General features: G+C 41.2%; 1 long non-coding RNA gene and 1 other non-coding gene across 3 annotated transcripts in view; both read right to left on the minus strand.

Annotated features, from left to right (window-relative positions):
- LOC138420786 (uncharacterized) overlaps positions 1-24,321 on the minus strand; it is a 291,089-nt gene that overhangs the window by 38,224 nt on the left and 228,544 nt on the right. For both annotated transcript variants that reach the window (XR_011249314.1, XR_011249315.1), the window contains one exon: positions 13,182-13,267. This is a non-coding gene — a long non-coding RNA (uncharacterized lncRNA). The remainder of the gene's footprint in view (positions 1-13,181; positions 13,268-24,321) is intronic.
- Positions 3,765-3,836, minus strand: TRNAC-ACA (transfer RNA cysteine (anticodon ACA)). The gene has a single exon. It is a non-coding gene; the product is annotated as a tRNA-Cys (tRNA).

Genomic DNA, 24,321 nt, shown 5'->3' on the forward strand with positions numbered 1-24,321 from the left:
TCCCCTTTCTCTGAATTTGTACCTTGAAGGATTAAATCTCAGTCCCCCTACCCCCTGCCATAACTGGAAGAATTTATTAATATTAGAGCAACGGAATGAAAATGAAGGCAACGGAAAACTCCCCCTAGACAAGATTCAAGCTTTATCAAGCATGATGTTACGTGAACCTCTCCCCTCCCCCATCCTTCCTTAATGCACCATATAGAGAGGGCTCTCATGTTGTAAAGATGTCATATATATTTTCTCTTCACTCAAAGCTTCCTGAATAAAGAGAGATCTATTTGTCTCCATGGTGTTTTCACCATTAACAGTATCAGAGCTGCAGGAACACAATGGGAGATGTGTTTTCCGTTAACCTCTTGACTCAGAGATGTCCTGATGCTACACGTTATTGCATTTTGCATTAGCACAGAACAGTGGGAGTTCTGTGACTGATGTAAAAGGGTTGAGAAGGGCCACAGAAGCTCTCGTGTGCTCCATACTGCAGTTGGCGGTGGAGCACGAAGCACATAATTTTTGTTTAGAAAGAGCTCAAACAGGAACCAGGGAAGGAGGTGGTGAATTTCACATGCCCGACATAGCCCCCTCTCGCTTACCACTGAGATAATCTCTCCTGTAAAATGATATTCAGTGCTTTTAACCCTATTCACAGACATTAACTAGGCAGAAATTAATTTACTTTTCCTTATTATCCTAATGATCTACAAACCATGGAAGGAACAAGGGATTTAATATTTACTGTTTTCTTAGGCTGTTTTTTTTCCATTGCCTTAATGTGGCTTTCTGTGTTAGCAGCTTGGTGTGGTAACCACTACTGCAAATTGTTTCTTACTGTTCTGCTCATGTCCCTTTGACAGTACAGACGTAGAAGTGGAAATTTCCACTTTTATGTTATAAGGCAGGAGAATATGGAGGCTAAGAAGTAAAATTCTAGTCACTGCCATCTACCATTTTTGAATGACAGTCCCAGAATTGGAGAATATTCCTTTGAAAAGTCCCTCAGAAGAGACCAGTTCTAGTCCAAGGATTTACGCAACTGGGCACTGATGTTCAGGAGGCTTAAATTACTTGAGTAGGGCAAAACCAGGTTTGGAACCTGTACTCATGCCCCCAGTGGATTCTCTTTACAGGCTCTAATTGAGGATGTGTATACTGAATGAATAATCAGGGTCATACGAAGATCTTAGGACTAAACTCAATGTCACAAGGCCCTTGTTTCTAAAACGCAACTTTCATAATGTGGCATCTTAGGGTTCTATATTAGTGAAAGAAACTAAAACATTTGTAAAAGATAAACTGTGCAATTGCAATTAAAGAGGAAAGCTGTTGTACTTATCTAAAGATGCGAAGCTGTCTCCAAATGTTTTTCCTTCAGCCTAAGTGTCTGACCATCTTGGAATTTAGAAACATTTGATTACGTAAAACTTTGCTACCCAGTTAAGTGTGCTCCACACACAAATGGCACCAGCCTCACTTGAGAATCGGTAAGAATGCCACATTTCAGGCCCTGTTCAGACCTCCTAAATCAGAACCTGCATTTTAACAAGATCCCTGAGGGGTTCACAGTAATTAAAGTTTGATAAATGCTATTTAAAGGAAGTGTTCAATAGAACTTAGAAGAACAACTATGAGAGAAAGAAACTACTAAAGATCATCAAAGATCAGTCTCTCTCGGAACAGAAATTCAAGTGTTGTGGTGGAGTTAGAATTTGGAGGGCAAGAGATGTAGGGGAAATAGTGGGACCAGAATAGTAATGAGGTAGGGTATTATTCTATTTGCAGTCCAAACTTGCACTAAATAGTTAGAAAATATTGGGTTGGCTCAAAATTTCGTTAAGATGTCAATATCGTATGTAAAAATGCAAAGGAACTCTTTAGCAAACCCAATATATATTGACTGAATTAACAAAAACTTGGTTTACTTAGTCCTCCCTGGGTCTTTCAGAAATGCTCCGTAAAGGCATGAGCCAAAACCAACTTGGAGAAGGCTACTGTTTGTCCTGACAAACTTTGGAACTGTATAATCACCTGTATAAATGACTTTGGAAATGTATAATCACCCAGTACCAGAAGGGGTTGACTGTGTTATCACATACTAGTTAAATGCTTCTACTGATAAACCAAGTTAAAAAGAATCTGATATGCACAAATAAAGAAATACAGGTGACATGTCTTCAGGAAAGTTTATAAACTTGCCATACTAACTGTCAGAGCCTCCTTAAATTGTGCCAGCAAAACATTTCTTGTTGATGAAGATGGTCAAGTTGCCAGTAACACGTTTATGCTTTGAAACTTATCAGCGTGCTAGAAAATAGCTGCACTAAATCACTAGATTTTGAAAAGTTAAAATAGCATTCACATCACCCATTATAGATATTATAATTTTTGAGGGTATTACAAAATGTAGCATGCTGCAACAATTTTTTTTTCTTCTTAAATCCCAAGATTAATTCTCAGAAGACAAGCTATGATTATTGCATTAATTGTGTACTTGGGATTTCTGGGACTAAGAATGACTTTCAGATATAAAATTCAGTGAAGAGTTTCTCTGAGGAAACAGAACCCATACTCACTAAAGATGAAGATAAGGAATGAAATCATTTTGAAGAATACTTTACCCATGTATTACTGATGAGACTAAGTTGCATCTAAAGTAGCCTCCATAATTTATTTTCCATGTAGTTCCCAAACTCTTTGTCCTACCATGAGCTACTGGCTGAAAAACACAAAGGTATGACCTTCTAGATACCACAGTCATTCTGAAAGCAAAGATGACATGATTTGAACTCTGGTGGATGTAACCTTATTACAAAGTCAGGAGAAATTCAACCATAATGAAAGTTAGTCTGTTTTCAGAAACAAGACCCCAAACACTACTTTGCCTTTGGAAACTATGGCTGTGTGAAATCACTCAAGTTTATGCCACAGCAAAGGAGGGGACATTATTGTCTTGTATGGGAAGGTAATTTGATTAAAAAAAAAAGCTTTATAAATGTATAAACAATATTAAGTAGGTCCTCATATGTCAAGTGGCTACAGATGTTTAACATACAAACTCTTAGCCAACACAGACACAGGTAGTAACTGTGTTTCCCATCAAACTCATAATAAATGTGACAAAGTAATGACAGTATCTTCCAGAGCGAGGCCCCAGGCTCTTCTAAAGGATAGGTGAATTAGCTAAGAAATGAAGACTGTACATAAGCCTGAGGGTCTTGCTCCTATTTTTGCTGTAGACCTACACGGTGGCCTAATAACAGTGGACCTTTTGCTGTGCTTCATCATCAAATTGGGACTAGTTACCCTCGACCTGTTAGTGATGTCACAATCACTATGATTCACCATGAAAATACTTGAGCATGGAATTAAAATGGTTACACAGTAATCACATCTTTTAAAAAATGTAGCAGCAGAAGGTGGTAGTGAAGAGAGAGCTATAGCTTCAGATAGCAAAACCATTTTCTTCTACACGTTATACATTTAAATGTCAGGAAATAGCAAAATGAATAGAATAACCTCATTAATCACTTTCTGATCACCTTTCTGCATTTTCTACTGAAAAGTATCTAAGCTTGGAGCAAACAGGTTCAGCCAAAATACTGAGTTATAGTGCTGCTCATATGCTGTGTAGGTTGTATGAAAATGTTAATCGTTCAGTTGTGTCTGACTCTTCACAACCCCATGGACTGGCTCCTCAGTCCATTCCATGGGATTTTCCAGGCACGAATACTGGAGTGGGTTGCCATTTCCTTCTCCAGAGGATCTTCCCAACCCAGGGATCGAACCTGGGTCTCCCGCATTGTAGGCAGACGCTTTACCGGCTAAGCTACCAGGGAAGGTTGTATGAAGTCAGTCTAAATCAGGCAAAATCTCCACTGTTCATTAGTTATCACCATGAAATGACAAAGCCTTGTATGCTGAGATAATCTATCCACACTACTGCCATCTCAGTCTCTTGGTATTTTCCCCAGAGAAGTTGGTTGGAGGATATCATACTCATTAACAAGGATATAAACAGCATTCAGTCAAAGATCGGCTTCACCTAAAATCCAAAGTGTAAATTCACAAACATGGTTCTTGATCTTGGGAGCTTCCTAAGATGGAGGATACATGATTGCTTTCGATTTGGTGAGACTTAAGAAAGTAGAATGTGATTGCAAAAACAGTCTGATCTGTCATGCCTTTCTGAGTTCATGCCCTTTACCATCAAACTTTGTTGCCATGCCTGGTCATTTGACTTCTTTTGGCCAATGAATTATTAGTAAGCATAAAGCAGGCATAAGCTTGCTTTAAAAAATATTTAAGTCATTTGGCCTGTTGTTGCTTTTGCTCCTCTTCCTCCACCATGAGAATGTGCTGCGACCAGCCTGTTGGAATATGTGGCACACAGAATAGATGTGAATTGTCCTGGCCATTCTAGGAACCCATCCTACATCTGACAGCCGGAGTGGGTGAGAACAACCAAGACCAGAGCAACTTCTCATTCTCAGTCATGCATCCACAGACTTATGAGCGAAATAGATATTTACTGTTATATGCTACTGAGATTTTGTGTTGTTATTCAGCAATCTTTTGACAATGGATAACTGATCATCTGAATCTCTCAAAGTCTCATGTTTTTGGTAAAACAAAATCCAACCCAAAGAAGCAAAACATGAAAATGTAGCATGGGTATAAGAATTAAATGAAACATAAATTCTGAAATACCAATAAAATAACTACCCAATCTTACCTTTAATAGGCTTTCCTAGGGGGGAAAAGAAAAGGCCTGGAGGAACCATGATCATTCTTGGCATGTTGCTTTGTGCAAGACCCAAGGAAAGCTAGGAGGCTGTACAGTTATCTCCCTTGATGTAATTCTAAACTATACAACCTACTACCTCAACCTGGGAGCATGCAGTCACAATGGCTGGAAAGCTACCATTTCTTAGGCAATGAAATTACAAGTTAGTCTTATAATCGTTCTTCGTGCTGTCACTTATTTGGGCGACTCACAAGAGACCATCAAAGGGCTCAATGGTAAAGAAAATAACACAAGAACCTTGGCACGAGATTACTGTGCAGACAGGAAGGAAGGAAATACTTGAGGTCAATCTTCTTGAAATTATTTGTGCATGAAAATTATAGAAAGATTATGTAATAGCTGTTGTTCTGATCAATCTAACATTCTCTGGTATCTGTTAATAGAACAATGAAAGTAGACCAATATTTAAACACGCCTCATTGGAGAAAAAATGGGGAAGACAAACGAGAAACTGGAAAACCAGAATCTCTGAAGGGTCAGTAGACAAAAGGAAATAGTTTAAGCCAAACTATGGTGAGAAGATACAGAAAACAGGACAATGAACAAATTAGAGATAAACAAATAATATAGAAGTTACGGTAAACATTTACTCAATAGAATTTATCAGGTATATCATGTAATTGACATATTGATAAGGTGTTCATTTTCCAAACTAGACTACTTCAGCACTTTTTCACAAAGTTTATCCCTAACAGTTTTTTTCTTTTAACAACATATAAAAATGCTGACTTTATTTTTCCCTTATAAGGAATAAATTTCCCTGGTTGTACTTTTCATTTTAAAACTGGGTCTTTTCTTTACCTTCAGGCCCAGTTCAGTGCTGGAGCTGATAGACTCACCAGGTTGGTGACTTCCCATCTCTTTGTGTTCCCATATTTGGTCATGTTTGTATTTTCCAATGAGGACTACACTATGGCCATCTCGCCTCATTGCTTAGGTGGACGCTGGTTTTGCTTGGTAAAGGCTGTTCCTCAGAGGAGCTGGGCCTAACCTATACAGTTGGAGGAGGATCTGTTTGGGCACGCAGGGATTCAAAGAGTGACAATTTTATGGTGAAAATTGAACACTGAAGTTAGCATTACTCAATTAACTTGGCAAAGGATTGTTTCTCCAATTTTTCCAACCCTATTCCCTCATATTGACATCAAGGAGGTAAAAGCTGCTTTTTGAGGAGGCTGCCCTTTTTGAATCAATGCTACCTGGTTTGGGGGAAAGACTAGGCACTTACTTTTACCAAGCAAACTCCCATTCATCCTTCAAGCCTCAATTTAAAGAGTTCTTCCTCAATCTCATGATTTCATACACACATTTCAAATGTAGGCATACACCATTACATTAACACTTCTCTGTCTCCTTCACTAGACCTGGAGCTATTTGAAGATGAGGCTGCACTCCTCACCCTTTGCAAATCTAGTGCCACCTGCACGCTTACTATCTGCTACATAGTAGGGACTTCAAAACATGTTCAGGAAAACAAAAATGTACGAATGAATGGATTAAGTGAGAGTATAAAGCAACCTAAAGTTCAGCGTTAGGTGATTTCTTATTTTATGTCAGCTTCCCTGTTCTTCCACTTATACTGCAACTGCGATCACAGGAAGGTGGATTTGCTATCGAGATTCCAGAGCAGGGGAAAGTGCAGAATGACTGTATGCAACCTGGCAAACACGCCTTAAGTCCTGGATCTCATATGGGAATTCAAGAAGTAACTCTGGGTCCTCTGCCTCTAGGTCCGAACTTATGCATATGATTTAACAACCACTGGGACACAAAAAGAAAACAGAATTCATTTTCTTTCCTTTGAATGTGAATTTCCTTCAGTTTCCTTGCACTGACTGATCATTTGCCTGATTCTATAAACACAGCTAGGATATAACTCCTATAAATGGGAAGCAAGGCAGTGGAAGGGCAAGTGAGAGATAGTAAAAGAAGACACAACAAAGAGAGGGTCAGTTTCCGTGTGCTAGAATGCTAGTATATTCATCTAAATGTATAGCTTACAGAGATGTTAAATATTTGGAAACGGAAACATTCATCCTTCTCCATGTACATTCTTCCTCTAGGGGTCAAAGATAAAAAGATGTTGCTCTTAGAATACTAATGGTTTTCAACGCCCTGCTCTTTTGGTTGTGTGAATCTCCTTGTTTATTTACACTGATTTTAGCCCATTATCATGTATTAGTGCAATTATGGCTCATTACATAATTAGTGTAAATATTTGTAGGCATGTAATAACAACATGCAATTATGATATGGAATGATGTCATAAAAGTCTTATTGAAAAGAAAAGGAAAAAATAAAATAAGTAGCATTTATAGGAGAACAGTAGTTACATATCTTTAGGTATAGAGAATCTATCGTACTCCTTAACTTTAAAAAATACACTTTAAAGGTTTTCTGAACACATACAGACAGACTCTCAGACTACCGAACATTGAGGTTTTAAGCACTACCAGCAGCAATCTTCTCAAATGAAGGGAGAATGAATCTTGAACAATGTCTGAGATTATGGAAGGCAGGGACTCCCCACTAGTAAACATATTCTGTATTGATTTGGTGTTTGGAAGTTGGACAAATGTTATGATTAAAATATGTGATTCATTACAGTATGTGTCAATATGGCTGACAAGCAATTGTGCAAAGGGACTCCTGACCAGATAATCAGTTTTTTGGTGTCAGAGTAATATCTTCAACCTCTAGCAAAGTACTGAACACAAAGTAAGCATTCATAAAGGTTTGTTGAGTGAATACATCTTATAAATTGTCTGGCCATATGGTTACACTGAAATAAAACGTGGCTTTATTCCAACTCATACTTTACTGAGCAACATGATAGGTGTTAATATGGGTGTGTGTGTATTCAGTCTCTCAGCCATGTCCGACTCTTTGCAACCCCCTGGACTATTGCCTGCCAGGCTCCTCTGACCATGGAATTTTCCAGGCAAGAATACTGGACTGGGTTGCTACTTCCTACTCCATTAGGTGTTAATAAATCTTTGCAAATTTGGAAGAGTCATTCATACTGAATTCTCTGCAAAATTTCAGCACTATTACAGACATAAGAAACTTTTAAAATCTCAATTAGAGAGGCGAGGTGACATTTGATGGAGTTAAACCGTATAGCAGACAAAGAGCCAGAGCATATAGTAAATGCCGAGGAATGACTGGTTAAGGACACTGAAAAGTAAGAAATCATATTAACTTAATATTCAAAGTTAACTCTGTCCTATAAATATCATTGTCTTCCCATGAAGACAAATCCATTTATTAATTTAGAAATGCAAATAAGAAACCCTTTCAAAATTAAATATCAGTTCCCCTACTCTCCCCAAACTCCGGTGCTGTAGGGTGAATTGCTTTATCTAACACAATTCTTGGAATAATTTTTCCTGTTTAAAAAAAAAATATCTAAACTGTATCCTGGTGTTATAGCTTCATGAATATATTTTGATAATGAGAATTTGAGAATTTTAATAGAACAAGTTCATTTTATACCCATTTTCTCTATACCCTCATGCAGCAATGACTACTGAATATATATTTTAGACTCTAAAATTTAGAGTCTTTCTGAGGAAAACCTGAAGTTATTTTACTTTCTGCAGTTTCCTGTAAAATATCTAGTCCACTCTGAGCGAGTCCCAAGGGAATAATTAATAGCTACAGAACCATTCATTCATGAACATAGAAGAAGGGAAAAACACTGAATTTCATCATCCTGTAAAATATTTAATATCCTGTTTCTTGTGGCCAGTGTCCAGGGGCTTTGGGCTTTCCACTAGAATATTTTCTAGCCAGGTGAATCAAAGAATCATATCCTAGGCCTTTTAGAAACTTTGAAAAGATGGACTACTTTGCATAATCTTTATTCTTAGGGTAATGGGTTTTTAAAACCCCCTTAAAAGAAATGACCTGATAGTCACCTACTGGTCACCCTGCAGCCTTAACATTGTTCCTATAGAGGGAATTTAGACTGCTCAGCATCCCCTGGATTCATGAATGTACTACCGGTCCCACTGATAGCACATTTAATAGCAGGTTAAAGGGATGAAGTGTAGAGATGTGATCTTGCGTTTATAAAACCCAAGCACTTATTCAGGGAAGGTTCAGGTTTAATTTGCTAGCAGCCTATCCATTCTAAGTCAACTGCTTCAAAGGGGCATGTAAAACCAACCAAATAGATTGCTTGCTTATGGGTAGATAAAGGCCTTGGGCAAACAATTATACATGCTACACACCAATGGGGACAGACTTTTTCTTCGGGGTATAATGTTCCGTCATTCTAGAATAAAGCTCTGATTTCTTGCCAAGCTGGAGTTGACATCTACAAACTGCCTTCCTCGATGCTTTGCAGAGCAAACACAAAGGAAACACATACAGACAACACCCTCGGGTTGTAGCATTTGCAGAGCTTGGTATTCTTTAAACAACGTCCATCTATATCCGGGCCTTCCTAATTCTGACATACAAAATTTCATTTGATAGAAGAAAGAGCTCTATCTACCGTTAAACTGTGTGGCTCTTAGGAGAAGACAGCATTTAGTAGAAAAACAGAAAAAAGTATCCATTTGAATGTCAAACTTTTTGCTGATGCTAACTCAGTAACTAACTACTTCATATTGACTATTTTTGTTAAACGAGGCTTCATATATATATATATGAATTCTTGGTGCTCTGTTTGACCAAAAGGGAATGCAAAAGTTTTAGAGTCATCCAAATCTGATCAACTTTTCACCCTGGGTTCTGTTTACAGACTCTTCAGCTCACATTGTTGGAATGAGACAAATATAGCCAGTTTTGCTTTGATCTGGAGTCAGTTTGGCTTTCCAATCCTGGCACAATGGTGACATTTAAGAGGCAAGGGGATAAAATTATTTTCATTCCACCCTTTTAAACATGGTGAAGAGTTATAAAACAGCTCTGGACAAATATGAAGCTGGACCTAAATGGGCCATTTCTTTTTCATAAAAAAATTCTTTTTCTTACATGGTTGGTCTCGAAGTATAAATAGTTAGGAATATCCATTCCCCTCATTAATTTTATTTTTAAAGATAAAGACTGATTTGATGGTACTTGGAGCACGATGGGAGAAGAAGAACTACTGTAAGGTAGAACCCAAAGCAGGGTGAAACAGGTCTTGTACACAAGTCTCTGTCACTTTCCAAAAAAGATCATGATAACTTTGAAAGCAATTAGGCAGGCTCATAGAAAACAAAACAAACCCTTATATATGTATCTACTCACCGCTCAACAGTAAATTGTCTGAGCCACCCCAGTTTCTGCAGCCTCGCCTGCAAGCCCAGGTTCTTTGACAGCTTGAGAGGAGTTTGAAGAAAGAAGGGACTGAAGATAACCCTATAGACTGATCACTGAAGAGCCTCATCCATTTCGGGACAAAAGGTCTCCTTCCTCCTCCTCGGCCCCTCTTTCCACGTCTACCCCTCATAGCAGAAACTAAGGGAAAGGGAGGCAGAACCAAGGAAATGGGAGGGGCTTGGATGGGAGACAAGCAGAGCCCGAGGTCTGTGAGGTCGCCCACAGACACATACCTATAGACACAAGCTTGTGTGCACCTACCACCACAAGCTCGGATCTACGGGTTTGTGGCAACAGGCCTTGGTGTCTTCTCTCGCGTGGGGGTCTGACATGTCTGAAAATGAAACGTTAACATCGTTAGTCCAACCAAAGACTCTGCCGCTCCATCGTGTTATGCCAGAAATGGAAAGGCTTCATCCTGCTCTTCAAAGGGCCAAAGTCGAGCAGCATCTTCTGTGTTCTCCCCCATACACTTCCCTCTCTTTTCACTTTCCCTCACAGACACAATGGGCCTGGGGGTCAGTCTCATCATTTTACTGTTTCATGTTACGGAAGCCTCATTCATTCAGACCTTAACACACAAACTGAACATAGTGCCATATGGATGGACAAACAGCAGAATAAAGAAAAGTCTTTCAGTTATGGGGAAAGAAAGAGAGAAACATAGGCGAGCCCAAATGCAAGTTCATTCTTTTAAATACCTGTAATCCCATTAGAAAAAGACGGTGAAATTTTCCTTTCCTGTGTGCTTTCCAGCAAACAGAAGTGGTAAACTAGCAAGCACCAGCAATAGGCTTTTAAGTATTTTCTGAAAATTATGCGAGGAGATGTCCAGTTCTATCAATTTGGAAGATTCCTCTTCAGGAAAAGTTTATATTTCACCTTCATCCCACCCCCATTATTGGTCCAAACATCAACACGGAGCAAGTTTAGGCATACTTCATAAAATCCGAACCAGAAAAGAAATTGCACAGTGGCTCCCTGCTTAACTGTTCCAGGCTGTGGGAATGAATATATTTCTAAGGACTTCTTATAAAAGGGTTTTGTCAGCGTAACATTCTGTCTTCAAAACCAACGTTCTACAAGTAAGAACGGGGCAGCCACGACGATGATCTTTCATTAATGGCTCCTTTCGTGAATTTTATTGAGGATATAGTCTTAAGCAATGAGTATTCCAAGGACAAATGATGGAAAGCAAAATCACCTCTCTTCTGAGAAGTTGGGAAAAACACATGCCTCCATCTCTTTGTAGGACCTAAAAAGAGCTCTTTTCCATTTTTGTCAGCAATGTCTATAGATTTTGGTTCTCAAAGAAAAAAATAGAACTTTGCCTTGATATATGAACATTTATTCCTATCTCAAGAATGTGGGAGGCTCTCCTAATAACAGAAAAGACAGATGAATTTGGGAATTATTCAGAGAAAAGAGGAGGCCCCTAGGCACACAATTTAAAAGGTAAAAGCAGGAAACCAACAGTGGGTCAGACAGGGATGAAGAGGCAACCGTTCATAGACACTTCGTTGTCTGCCTGTCTAATCGTGGTGGAGCCGCGGGCATGACTGCGAAGGTTGCCAAGACGGGAGAATTTAGTCCCAGCTCCGTGGCTTGACTTTTAGATCCAAAGAAACAACAATCCCAAGTGGAAGGAAGCAGGATCCAAACCAGTCACTTCAAAAATGGTTTGGACTTTCTGTTATTTTAAAATGTTCATTTCCTTTATAAAATAAAAGATTTTAAAATAAACGCCAAGCCTCTTATTTTCCTTTGATCTCCCTGACAAGGGCGTGGGGCCAGAGGTATTTGAGGATGGGCACTTTGAACACTGCTAAGGATGGCTGGAACGGGTGTGACATTGGAGCTCTTATTAAAATAAAAAGGAATAGGCTTAGGCTCGCAAAGTGATGAGAACTAATTGTTGTTATCATTTGTTAAAAATATAGCATGCATTACTCGTCAGCGATGGATGAAGATCTGTCAAAGTATTACACTGAGTCATTCAAGAGCTAATCACCTTTGTAAATGTTAGTTATTAGTTTCAATTGGGGGCCTCTGTCTTTTTTTTTTTTGGAAAATATAGGACAGAGAAAAGTTATTCATTCTAAAGGGTTTGCAATGTTAACTTTCAAATAATCTAGAGTTTTACCTTTAAAAAGTAAATGAGAAATCAGAAGATGCTTAGGTTGCAGGAAAATAAAGAAAGTCAAATACCGATCAAGTAGAAGAATGGTTTATTTGGGAAGAGACATTTTCCTCCCAATATTAATTGAATACCTCCTTCAAGAACCTTCTTTGTGTTGAGCAGAAAAATAAGGGCTCTTTTCAGAGCAAAGTTTGGCCTGCTTTCTTAAGCAAGAATCTGCGGGGCTCTCGGAGATAGTAACAATTAAGTTGGGAAATGCAGGCTAATAGTTAAAAACAATGGTAAATCAGGGTAAGGTAATTCATCAAGTAAATATATCATTTGTGTTATTAAACATATTTAAGTGGCACAAAGTCCTTCAACAGCATCGAAAATAATCTACTTATATCATGATAGCTGGGCTCATATCTTTGTCTCTGGACCTGTGTAAGCACAGTTTTATAAAATTCCAGACATATAAGATTACTCATCTAGGACTAAAGTTAAAACATCAACCATTATGCAATTATTATGTTACAAGGCATCAATTATTATGCAATTTTTAGAAGCCATATCTTCCAGGAATTCAGAGCATACACTAAGCTTTTTAGCAGCAATATTCTAATAGTTCTATTTCTAAGTACAATTACTGAAGATAGCCACAGAGTTTAAGAATGACACCTGATGGTTTCAAATGAGTTTTGCCTAAATTGTTGTCAAAAGAAATAAGCACTACTAAATAATAACTTTCAAAATATTTTTCTAAACTCCAAAGAATTGAACATTCTTTTCACTGAATATTATAAAGCTAGTTGCTATTGTCAGAAAAACAAAGCTTAAAATGCAGTTAATCTTCATAATTAAATCATTCAAGCATACTCTAAAAACTTGTAATAACTTGAGAAAATGGAAGATTTGGGAGAAATTTTAGAAAAATGTAGTTACCTGAGAAAAGGAACTTCTTATGAATCCTATTTTTTAAACCTGTTGCCATCTTGCTAGGCCAGCATCTTCAAACCATTCACCCGCATCTGGAAAATAAAATTATTTTAAAAGGATCAAGATTCTTTGCTTGGTTTGTGGTTGGTTTCTTTTTGTCACCCAACTCTTTTACAAAGCTAAACTAGAATTAATGCCAAAGTGAAAGTAAAAAGGAACACCAAAGACTGAAATAAAAGGAACTCTAGAAAAACACTGGGCTGCGTTATGTTTTCTTCATTTCCAGAACTACACATGATAGAAAGGGTCTGCAAATAAGTCACTTTCATATTTTTCCTGGAATTTCTCTGGCTACCGATGAAGCTTGAGAACGATTTTACCAGAAAACTGATCAAATAGGAATGGGACGTCTCGGAATACTCCCAAATTCTGATGTTTTATACTAAACTGCTCATTTGCTAAACATGATTAAGAGATAGCCTATCAATAATTAAGCACGGTTAAGGCATAATCAAGTTGGGCAATCATTACCTGGCACGATGTAGCGTCATTGAGACATCATTTTAACTTTTTGATTCTGAAATGATTCAGGAGTCATTATTTCTCTCTGCTGATGGGGCCGCTAAAACAGAAGTAAAATATCTGATTGTGGTGGCTTCAGGAGTCTGTCCCCCTCCACCCCAGCAGGATTCTTGGCTTCCATTCCAACAGTTTTTCATTGGCCAGGTTTTAGATGCAGGGTTTGCTTTTCCTTCATTGTTCCTTCACTAAAGGAAGGAAAACTCACTGAGCAGCTGCTTGTAAAAGGGAAAATGTACTTGAGTTTTGCCTGGCTGTGGACTTGAACACCAAATTCATGGTGATGTCAGCAGAATGACACCGACAGAAAGATTCCCTGCCCTCCAACCCTCCTTCTGTTTAGGAGGGATCTCTCAAACAGAATCTTAGCAGATCTCCTTTGTCCTGGCGGAAAAGAGCAATTCAACTGAAAAGAAAGAGCAATTTCAACCTGTTATGAAACAGAAAAAGAGAGGGAGGGTGGGAGAGAGGAAGGAGACGAAGAGACAGAAAAAGAGAGAGAATTAGAAAGTGAGAGATGGGGAAAGAAGAAGGAAGGGAGGTAGGGAGGGGGCAGAGAAAAAGAAAGGAGAGAAAATTAGAAAATGAGAGATTGAGAAAGAGGAAGGAAGGAAGAGAGGGAGAGAAGGAGAAAGGACAGGAGAAAGAGAGAGAGGGGAAGAAAGGTGGAGAGAGAGAGAGAGAAAGAGAGAGGGAGAGCTCAAGTCTACCCTTGGCATTAACTCAACATAGCGAAGCAGGAGAGACAGCTACTCTTGGTCTCCCCGTGGCTTTCCAGTTCTCCTGATGTCTTTCTCTCACCCTCTGCAGCCCTTGCTCTTTGTAGAAAGATCCAATCACCTCAACAAAAGAGGTGCATCCAGCAAGTGCTGCTCCGAGAGTAATTCGTGGGTGCCCCACGTCCCAGCACATTTTCTCCACCTGAGATCCGGCCACCAGGACACCAGCCTCCATGGTGGGGGTACCCCACGCAGAGGCTTCCGGCACCCCGGCCAGCCAGCTTAGGTAGAAGGAATCCTTGTCTCCTCAGGAAAAACTGACCAGAAAGGGAAGGAGGAGACTGGCAAAGCAATGCCATGGTTTTCACGTTCCTTTCGGGCAAAGGGAAAATTAGGAATTGCTATTTAAAACCTTCCTACCAAATGCTCCCTGTATTTAAAAAAAAATGAATATTTTACGTACAACGCAAAATGAAAGTGTGGCTAGGTCGGCTAAGGAACAAAGACATGAAAAATGGCATGATAGGATAAAATACATTGGACTAAAACAAAAGATGCCCTCAGATTATTGGAGTAGTGGACTTTTTTGGCGGCAAGGGGGGGATCATTTAAAAGCGATCTTAAGCCCACTAAGTGTTCATTTACAACAGATGTATAACAGGGACCCACTACTGAAGAGTGAGAAGTTGGAAGCAAATTTGCTTTTGACACACCCGAGGAAACAAAAGGGAGAGAGCCTGCCAGTAACAAGTTGTTTCGCGTGCAGCTGGCTGAGGAGAACGCTTTCACTTTTGAAAGCATTAAGTTTGCTCAGGATGGCAATTTCTTTTCCTCTTTAAAATGCAAGTAAGGATGCCAGCCTACAACTTCCTTTCTAGCTCTAGGTTAATAAAGCCAAAAGGCTTTTACAAGAATTAAAATTTTAAAAAACAGAGAAGACCCTGATTCTGGTATGGAAACATGAAGACATATTTTAAAAAAAAAATCAGATGTCTGTCATTTCTTGGGTATAAATGAATTATCTGCTGCACAAAGCTTCCTATATGCCAGGCTACTCTAACACACTTGCACGTTCAAAGCTGTTTTGCTTTTGAGAAAGCAGACCACAATTGGATTAGAAAGTTACAAATTAAGCAGGGGTACAGGGCGGCTAGGGCAGCGGGAGCCTGAAGTTTAGAGCACTTGGATGCTTCAAGAAAGGAGACAGGTAAAGAAAGGAGACAGGTAAAGAGTCAGTATTCCTTAGAACCTTGGCTGTAAAACAAGGAGATTCTTGTTTTGGGAAAAGTACAAAAGAGCCTGGAACCTCCACAGTGATGCCTACAAAGAGACCAGCAGACACAAGAAACTAAGTTTAGCTGAAACAGGGACCTCTGCTTTACTCCGGGGCAGAGGTGCCTCCAGGGGAGCCTCCAGCCTTCTCTCTGCACTACACCCCAGGAGAGCTTAGCTTTTCTCATCCAGGGCTCTGCACATCTACTGATCCCCACGTTTCTCTCTTCTTTTGGAACAACAAAAATCAACCAAATAGAATAGGATTTTATACAGTCTCCATCAAATTGAAGTTTGGAAAGTAAAAAAAAAAAAAAAAAAAAACAACAACAAAAAACTGCATCTATATTACTTCAACTTTTCCCCAAATCAATCTGGTTTTGCCTTCTGGCCCTTGATCTACTCCCCCAACACACTCTTTCTCTCTCCTCTAAGCCTCTCTCTCTCCGCCCCCCTACCCTCCCTCCTTCTTCTGTCTCTCTCTCTTTTTCTCTCTCTCTCTCTTACACACACACAGATACACAGACATACACACACACACTGCTGCCTGGTCCAATCTGGTGCCTACTTAACAACAACAGAATGACAAGCAACATCTGTTTGTAAAAAAGCCAGAATCAAACCTTAACGGTTTTTTGGCTAGGATTCTTTTTTTTTTTTTTCTTATTTCCCCTGACTCTAAAAGGAGAAGGGTCAAGAAGAAGAAATATGAAGATTTATATTCAACATTGGCTCCAACGAGGCAGCAATCATACTTCCCGAGAGTTATTTCCAGGTAAAGCACTTGTAGGGAAAACCACTGCAGTATTTATGGTCGTCTCCCCTGAAGCAAACCTGGGTCACATAAAATCCAACATATCAGATTCCTAAAAGGCAGGGTTTTTTTTTTTCTCATAGCTTTATATTCATCTTCTAGTTAGAATTACAGGATCTTGTGTGTGTGTGTGTGTGTGTGTGTGTGTGTGTGTGTGTGTGTGTTGGGAGGTGACGAAAGACAGAAGGGAAATGAACAAGACAGAAAAATTTTTTTAAAAATAGTTGAGATGGAAGGAGTGGTGCTGTTTCTCCCTTAGTTTACAACATGTTGGTGTGTAAGCAGGCACATGGACATGGATGCCACACAGGAGAGCAGGCACCGGGAGCAGCGGCTGCGGCAGAAACCCACACAGCTGTGGCCATCAGACACTAGTCCCATCCTTCCCCCACGGAGATGGAGACGAGAATTTCTGGAAAGCTACCAGCAGTCCACGGTGTCACAAAGCAGAGGATCAGCGCTACCTCGACGGGGGTGGGGCGGGCGGGCAGGCGCTGCTGGTGAAGGAGAGAAAGGCTCTGCTCACCAACTCAAGGATTTCACCCTCAGGGAAGGGGAAGGGTGGCGGGGGGACTCAGGAACTCCACTCCCCTTTCACTCGGGGTTTGGAAGAAACCCACACACATTAAGGGAAAAATAAATTCAGACAAGTTGCTAAGGAGACTTGTGTAAACTCCAAGCACAGACATATTTCTTGGCCTTTCCCCCTGCACTCCATCTTGTATTCTGATCACGCTGCTCTGCGGCAACGTTGCACCAACCTTCTGCATTAATCTTGGCCTTCGCCGTGCACACTGGCAGAGCGTGCTGGTTGTATATATCATCATTTTTCAAGCTTAACAAGTGAAAAGGGTGTGTGTGTGTGTGTGTGTGTGTGTCACTAGTTGGAGGGAGAGAGTGGGTGGGGTAACTCACTTTGGAATTTTAAAAACATAGGTGTTGAACAAAGAAGAGTATTTACACTGTGTGTTTTGGGGGCAGTGGGGGAAAGGGTAGGTAAAGCACCTAACTGGAAATTTTCCTTTGCCTGTGATTTCCGTCCTCTCTCCACTCAGCTGGCCCCTTCCCACTGCCCACTCCCATCTCCAGTTAAAAGCCTATATCTCGTGGCAGAGGTAGGCAGTGCCTGCATCACTGCAGACATCCAGAAGGGGCCCAGGCTTCTGCAGGAAAGAACGCTTTCCCCAGCAGGGAACCCTGGTCCCTGCTTCCCTGCTCAGGAGGGCGTCCCGGAGAGATCAGCTTTTTAAAAACTAACTGGAACGATTCACGAAACCTCTAAACCAAGCCTGTTTAGATTCTAAATCAGTTAGTATTTCAGAGGACAGACTCTGGCCCAATACCCATGCTCTGGAGCAGAGACCTTCTCCCACCCATAGCGGCACATCTTCGGCAGCAGCCGATAGATGTCAACATTTGATTTAGGGGAAAATTAACATTTTCTTTCAGGACAGAGATGTTTGTACTGTTGAAGCCAATGTTTTCCTTTCTCAGTCTCCTGTATTAGAAATTCTAAAATCTTCTCTAGGACCTCGAAAGGGGAGAAAATAAATAGCCTAAATCATTGCTCAGGGTGCTAGGACACGCCACAGTCAGGTCTGCCGTGCCTCTGTGTGTGTGTGTGTGTGCACGCACGTGCCTGTGTGTGTGCCTGTGTGTGTGTGTTCTGGCCTCACTGTCATGAGATTAGGAAGAGAGTTGGAAGGGGGCATATGTTGGACCCTTCCCAAATGAGAGAAATTCACAGCATCTGCCCACCAGCCACGAGAAAGGAGCTCCAGTAAGGGGCAACCAACCAGGCCCGCTTCTGTGTTCATCACAATTTTCAGCAGAGGCCACGGGACAAGGGATTGCTAAGGGGATGGGAAAAGTTTCTGTGTTCAGTGCATAGGGCTGAGTGTGTGCCTTCATGCTCCAAGAAGGCTACATGGCTTCCGTCTCTCCCCTTTGCCAACCTGTATTTGGTTTTCACACTTCAAAGCTAAAGCAAGCTGTGCTGCCTCAGTTGAAATAAGACAGCCAGGCAACCCTGAAGCTAGCAAGATGGAGAGTTTGCTCCTGCCACTTGCAGAGAGAGACAGAGCCCCCCAGTCAGCGCTGCCAGCCCATCCTTTACAACAGACTGCATGCGAGCGAGCCCAGCATTTTAGGGAAGGGGAGATCCTTGATGTCCTTTCTGACCTTTTCCCTACAAGGCACATCCTCAGATGTTTTGTGGCAAGGAGCCATCATGACTCAATCAACATGAAAAATGAACCTGGAGGGAAAGGAACAGGGTGGGCCTCTCCCAGCGGGCAACTGGGCAATTGCCCTGTGACCTGCTTGGCCTGGGGGCAGGGGAGTGTCACCTGCATTTTTTCATTCGTTCAGGAAGCTGCTGTAGCCCAGACCCCAGGAAATCCAGCCTTGTCGCCTGTTGGCTATTTGTCCTGCCTGCCAGGAATCAGAGGACTGTCTTGCCCTAATGTGAAGACACATTTGCTAGGACGCCGTGTGATCCTAGAGCATCCGCAAGAGGAAGAACTAATTTACAAAATCAACGCAACAACCAGTCCTGTGATGGAGGATTCTTTTCTGTCTAGATTGCCAAAATAGTGCTTTTCCTTTATAAGTTGGCTTACTGCTTTCTCAAATTCCCCGAAGAACAGAAAACATATTAGATACCTCTCATTACAGCACCACCTGCCTTCCTCCAACCCTTCCAGTCCTTTGTGGGAAAAGGGAAAGATATCAGTAAACAAATGATCAACACAGCCAGGCTAGTCTGGAAGAAAGGTTATATCAGATGTACATGAAGCTGATTCAGATAGCACTCAGATTTTTAAAATATGGTTTTTCACATCATCTTGGAAAATCTTTAAGGAGTCTGTTCTTTGAGATGCAGAAAGAAAAACAGCCATGTTGACAGTGGCTGGCAAGCTAAAATGCTGCCTAGAGACACATCTCAAAGTATAAAGTAATAAACTTAACATGGGTATAGGTACATGTTCATGTGTTCATATATAAACATGCACATACCTATATACATACATATATATGCATATATACATATAGGCATAGGCACACACACACACACACACACACACACACTTGCCCTCTAAATCTCTCACCTCTAGCCCTGAGGTCAAAGACCACATCTTTTTCACATTTTGTAAACTGACCTTCCTTTATTCTACCCTGAAATTCGGTCTTACACCCTGCATGCAAGGTAAGGGAGCGAATGTTTGGCCTCTCCATCATATATGAGTTAATGCCTCAAACTGTAAATTGCTTTACACATCAGTAAGTCTACTTGGTATTATCACTCCATATCATGGCAGAGAGCTGACAAAAAGGAAAGTTAAGTGTCTTCCCAAAGCTCATATATTATTGTAATGACAGTGTCAGAAGAAGACTCTCTCGGCCCCTACACTAGTGAGAGGGTCCTAGGTCCGACTGAAGGAATTTTATGCTGTCCCTTCTCTCATTCTGCTTTGTTAGTCAGACATTTGTATCACCTATAAGCCCCAAATCACAGGAGACCCTGGCCACACGTACTCTTGCAGTCGCCATCTTGATTAACACCAAAGACTGAGCCCCCAGAAGTTCATAGTGGGGTTTAATGTCAGATGTCAACTAAGGTTGAGAAAGGTCTGTAGCCGCCTGTTCTAGTCAAGCCAGTCCAACTGTGCGGTCCTATTAACTCTGACCAGGAGTGACAGATAACAGGTCTCAGGTTCCTGATTCTGCAAAATAGTTTTAGCCTATCTACACCAGAGACGGAAGTCAATCTATCCACCACCCGGATTGTTAGTGCTTGCTGAACTTCTATTTGTTTTCACACATAGGGCAGGATTGAGGAGAGGATGAGCTCAGGATTTGAAGAGAGGGCATCAAATGTACAGTGTCCTTGTGAAAAATGTTGACATATTTTCTATACATTACCAAGGCAGGCGGTCATTAAAGAATAACTGTGAAAGTTCTAGGGTCTCTCAGGAGGATTCAAGATGGTTAAGATGCTCTTCTTGGGTAGGATTAATATCCATAATATAATCACATCTCTATGTTTCCTTCTCACATAAATAATTTATTTCTGACATTTAATATGGACCAGACATCACCTCATGGATGGCTCATAAAAGCATGATCATATTTCCTATTTCTTTTGGTGTGATATTTTTGGGGTGGCAGACAAGAATGGGTGGGGTAAGTGGAAAGTTGAGTCTTGAATCCCATCTAAATGATTGGTAAACAGAAAAGGCTGGCAAATGCCACAGATAGAGTCCAAAATCCCTTCTTGAAACATTTTAATGATGCCATGAAAAACTCAATATGCCACTTTTTTCTCTTTACAAATGAAACCGCTTGTGCCAACACAGACTGACTGGTAGAGGGTATCTGGAGTACAAACTGAGGAGGAGTCCGAAATCCTTCTTGATCTCAGCAGGAAAGCGTTTGTACGAGGGTCAGCTATCAATGCCATGGGAGAAGGAGGTTGATGACGAAACTGAGCCCCTAATCCTCTTGCATCTGCATTTCTTTGTCTTCCTCCTGACAATGGGAGGAGTTATTCCACAACCTCTAAGAGACCAAGTTGTGAATTCCTGTAAAGTTTAATTGTTATTATTATACTATTTCTGGACACTCTAGCTACTAAAGAAAGGAGTTTATGCTGAATTTCTGTCTTGTATCTAATAGGTCTTACATATTTTATTCACACATTCAAAGTTACTAGAATAAAGTAGGGATGGAAAAAAAAAAATGGCAACACAGTTCCCATCCTCCACCCTCAATCACTGTGAGATACAAACCTCCTGACAAGTGAGTCTGCTGAAGACAAGAAAAGCATGACGAAGAAAAGTTTCTGTGCAGACGGGGATGCCAAATCCATTTATCTTAATCCAGGTGTCCTCAAAAGCTATGTGAGATGATGCGTTTTGTAAGAAAGACCTCCTTCTGGGCAATGCAGCTGGTCCTGACCGGCATTACCATTTCTCCTGGGAAGCGTGGAAGGTTCCTGGTTCTAGGTGAGGGCACGTGGGGGCAAGGGTAAGACGATGACGAGGTATGGCTGTTTCCATCCTACCTTGTTGACTTTGCCAAGCTCCTTGCTGCTAGGACATTAGACATCTGTGATGAAACAGGACCTGAAATCAGGGGACTTGCCCTTTTTCCAGGACACTCAGCCACACACAGAGCTCACAGACATCCTTAGGCCCTGAGGAGGCGCCATAATTGTAAACAAGGTCTCACTGTGTTTCATAGCTTCACTAATGGATGTCTATCCCTTCAAGAAGGCGAAACTTCTATGGTCCAAGTCATTAAACTAAAGGCACTTTCCAGAAATAGAAGTCTAAGGGGACCATAGCAGAGACTGTCACTTCTGCTAATCTAGCTTTCTCTGTCAAACTTAACATTGTGGGCTATGAAATCCACCTTTCCAAGAAGCAGGGTGGGAATTTCCCAGAGGGCAATTAAGTATTGATTCCAACCTGTGGGGAGCCAACTTTATTTTCACATTTCTGAGATGTGGGAGAGGATATTTTCCTAGTCTCAACTCCGGGAACTCAGCCTCACAGCCTGTAAAAGTGGAAATCTTCCAGCCACGGGAGAGAGGTCATTGATCCTTTTTTGACTGAGCAACACAGACTCAGGGGTCCTCCCAAAGTCAGGCCATTACCTAGCCGATCGCTCTGTCTCCATGGAGGACCACAGATGGGCTAAGTTCCTCCCCGCTTCAATACATTTGGCAAAGGGACACAAAGGGTCAGGGCTGCCAGATGTTTTTCAGTGACCTGTGCACATGCAGTGAGGGATTAAGATCAAGTCACTGATGAGTTTTCCTTGTGGACCTGGAGCCCCAGCAAACGTGGTGAGTACAGCAGTCAGGAGCCTCTTACCTTTGAGATCGGAATTTTCAAGGAGACCGAGAGGCTTGACCTCCAAAGGGAAGGCCCAGTTGGAGCTCAGAAATAAAATACAATAAAAACTCTGTCTGGGCCAGGTTTACACAGGATCCCCCGGGTAATGGAAAATTACGAGAAATTCCATCCAGGAGTTCAGCTGAGCATCTCGACGTCGGTTTGTGCACATCTGTAAGTCCTATTAGTGCTTATGAGACCGACATGCCTGTGGGTTGATTTGGAACTGCAGTTACGCCAAAGGAGCCATGAGGATCTGAGTGGAACATATGGCTTCCTCTACCCCCTGCTCTTTGCAGGGATGAGATAGGGGAGCACGAGATCCAGGGCATCCCTTGTCCTAAACAATCCCCCCAACCCTGGGCAGGAGCGTAGGGGTGCATCTCCCAGCCTCCGCTCAGTTCCCGTGAGTCTGTGGATAGAAACATTGGTATGCTGCTGCTGAAATCCAGGGCTGGATTTTCTTCTTAGCTTGCTCACAGCCCCTCTAGATCCATGGCAGACAAAGGCACCACCAAATCCTCACTAAGCGAACATAAAAGCCCTGAGCAAGAGAAATGCTGGCTCCCTAACTGCCTTTCTTGCAACATATGGCCTAATGCTAATGCTAATATGATGCAAGTCCTGCTTACACATCTCAGCCAAGGGCTCCAACATGGCCTGGCTCCACTGAGCTTGTTCTTTTTCTCGGTTAGATCTCTGCCTTCACTAGAGTCCCACTTCCCTGCACACACATACCTCACAAATGGGCTGTGCCAGATGGACTCTTAATCACAGTAATCAGCTGGGAAATTAAATGTTAGAAAATCCAGCTAGTCTCCTGAATTTTCCCACTTGAGATCAGGGCCTGAGTTACTGCAACGCCTCATAGGAAAACCACGCTGCCTTTTCAAGCAAGGTCAGTGTGACGGGCCCAGGGTGGACTTCAGGCTTTGTGGCCCTTTCTGGGTTTTTCTCAGAGAACTACAGTTCACGTCAGCTTTGCCTGGGTTCAGATGGCTGCTATTAATACCTCTTATTTACAGAACACACACCTTAGAGGAACTCAAAACATTTACAGAAATTAACCAAGCTTTGCACCATCCCTAACAAGTAGTCAGGGACTAGACAGTACTTCCTTCATTTCAGAGAAAGAAACAGAGTTATTAAGAGGGCATGTTTCTTTGCCACACTACATAGAAAAGACCCCACAGCCCACTCATTTCCAGGGCTCTGCTGAAGCTGCCAAATGAGGTGGCTGTTTGTTTATACTATGCTCACTAGCTTATTATTCTAGTATTTTTCTCACGCACATTTCACATAATCATGCTGCAAGATTCCAGTGTGCAAACACCATGACTTTTTTCGGTGAATCTCCATACAGTGTGTATTGTAGGTTTCCTTTAGTAGTTGATCAGTACATATGACTGACTGGTTTGCAATAAACCTGTACCTCCTTCTAGACTGGCTTTTCTCCCTCTGCCCAGAAGACTCCTAAATTCTGCTCAAACGTTATTCCCCAGACGACCCCGAGGCTCTATCAGTAGCTAGGTTTTAGTAGCACCTCGTCCAGCACTCACACCATTCTTCCATAATCATTAAAAGGTGTAATAGTGAAAAGAAAGTAACTCTGTGGTCTTTAAGACATACAAGCCTCAGTTTGAATCCTAATTCTGCCATTGTGAGACCTTGGACAAGTTACCCAACTTCCCTCATCTGTAAGATAGGGATAACAAGCCTTAGTTTGGAGTCTATTGTGACACTATTTGTAACAGGAGGCAATAGAAACAATTTAGTATTCATCAGTATGGGAATGGTTAAATATATGATGGTATGTCAATACTGGAAAATACTCTGTAGCTACTATAAAGATTAACATATAT

Source organism: Ovis canadensis, chromosome 15, assembly GCF_042477335.2.
Source record: "Ovis canadensis isolate MfBH-ARS-UI-01 breed Bighorn chromosome 15, ARS-UI_OviCan_v2, whole genome shotgun sequence".
NCBI classification, from domain to species: Eukaryota; Metazoa; Chordata; class Mammalia; order Artiodactyla; family Bovidae; genus Ovis; species Ovis canadensis.